The sequence below is a fragment of the Mus pahari genome, chromosome 10 (genome assembly GCF_900095145.1).
Source record: "Mus pahari chromosome 10, PAHARI_EIJ_v1.1, whole genome shotgun sequence".
Lineage (NCBI taxonomy): Eukaryota > Metazoa > Chordata > Mammalia > Rodentia > Muridae > Mus > Mus pahari.
The window spans coordinates 26,236,050-26,238,471 of NC_034599.1; positions in this window are offsets into that span (position 1 = coordinate 26,236,050).

Sequence of the window (2,422 nt, forward strand, 5' to 3'; positions counted from 1 at the left end):
ACTGAACCATTGTTGGGATTTGGACTGCAGACTGTAAGTCATCAATAAATTCCTTTACTATATAGAGACTATCTGCAAGTTCTGTGACTCTAGAGAACCTTGACTAATACATAGGGCCAGGCCTATAAAACTGTGGGGGTGGAGTCCAGACAGAAAACCAACACTATGGAGTCAGTTTTTATATGTATACTCTCTCTGTCTCTCCCCACAACCCCCTCCTTCCTTCTGGAGAAGGAACTCATTTTGTTTGTTTTGTTTTTGTTTTTGTTTTTGTTTTTTTGAGAGAGAGCATCTTTCTAATAGCCTTAGCTGTTCTAGAACTCTCCGTGTAGACCAGCTTGGTCTTGAACTCACAGAGATCCACCTGACTCTGCTACCCAAGTGCTGGGACTAAAGGTGTGTGCCACCACCGCCTGGAGAAGGAACTCTGTTGAGGCCATGCTTTATGTTCTGTTGGGAGCTTATAGGAAGCCAGGGCTGCTGTTCTGTGTTCATAGGTGATGCTCTATTTCAATATGTTCTGTATGTGATATAAGAGTATTTCACCTGTGTGTATGTGTGTGTGTGTGTGGGGGGGCTTTTAGGCTATCTTCACAGACTGGAATGTTCCCTCAAATTGTGACATGGCTGGTCTTTTTGCCTTTTTCTAGTCCTCATTCTTATTAGTATTTTATGAGGACTTCTTGTTAAAAGTGCATGTGCGTGTGTGAGTGTGTGTGTGTAAACGTATGTATGTATGTCATTTATGGACGCTGGAGGACCACCTTGAATGCCATCTTTAGGAATGCCATTTACGTCTTTTGAGACAGGGTTTCTCATTAGTTTGCAGCTCATCAGAGAGTCCAGGAATGAACTCCCTTGCATTCTTGACCCCAGAGCTGGAATTGTGATCATAGACTACCATGTCTGGCTTTTATGAAGATACTGGGTATCTTTTACGTGGGCATTGGGAATTAAGTTCAGGCCCCTCCGTTTGCAGAGAAAATCCTCTATCAACAGAGCCATTGCCCAGATGGCATAGTGGCACATACTTTTATTCCCAACACTGGGGAGGCGGGAGCAGTAGGATCTCTGTGAGTTTGAGGCCAACCTGGTCTACACGGTGAGTTCCAGGCCAGCTACATACACAGCTACCTTGTTCCAGAGGGGGAACAAAGGTGGAACAAAAACAAAACAACCAACCAAATGAAAGAGACTCAAACAACCAAGCAAGGACTGAACGGGGCTGGGGACTTTGGGGCACGCGCTTCAACAGTCGCCGTCCCTAGTCTTTCCATCTCTCTGCATTATTTCCCTTGTCACACACCATCCCTTGGAATTAGCCGGGAACTTTGTTCTTGCCTCCATTTAACTGGAAGCTTAATGACGGCGCTTTTCTGTTCTCGTCTATCTTCATTGCTTAGAACAGTGGCTGGCTCGTGGCACACTTGCACGCTTCCTGCACAGAAAATTTTAGTATGTGTACAATCAATCAAATACACACATACATACATACATACACACATACATACATACATACATACATAGGTTTTTGAGGCGTCAGACAGTTGAAAAGTTGGTAGGCTTGTGCGTCATTGAAATATTTGTCCCTATCAAAGCTTTAGAACAGGCCAGATAGCACAGGCCTATAATTCTGGCTACCCTGAAAGTTACAGAGTGAGTTCAAGACCAGCTCGGGCAACTTAATGAAACCCTACCTGAAAATTAAAAATCAGAAAGAGGGCTGGGCTATGGCTCAGTAGAAAGGCACTTGTCTGCTAGGTATGAGGTCCCGATCTCAGTCTCCTGTACTGTAAGTATGAGATGTCTTAGGGCTCAGCCTCCTGTAAGTATGAGATGTCTTAGGGCTCAGCCTCCTGTACTGTAAGTATGAGATGTCTTAGGGCTAGGGAGATAACGAAGGAGCACATAACCCAGAACCCACATAAAAACCGTGACATGGGGTGGGACAGTGGAGGCACAGGCCTTTAGTCCGGGCACTCACAGGAGGCAGAGGCAGGGGGATCTCTGTGAGTTTGAGGCTAGCCTGGTCTATACAGAGAGTTCCAGGACACCTGGGACTATACACAGAAACCCTACCTTGAAAACACACCAAAAAAAAAAAAAAAAACCAAACCAAACCAAAACAAAACAAACCACAAAAGCATGACTTACGTGTGTCTACTTGTAATCCTCAGCACTGGGGAGACAGAGACAGCAGTGATCCTTGGGACTCACTCACCAGACTGCCTAGCTGGATCTTTAAGGACCAGGTCCCAGGAAGAAAAACTACTTTAAAAAATAAGATAGGCAGCTATCCTGAGGAACAACAGTTGAAGCTGACCTCTGGCTTCTATATGCACATTTGCACATACAACTATGGAGCGCGTGCACGTGCATACACACAAACACACATTCACACACACACACACACACACACACA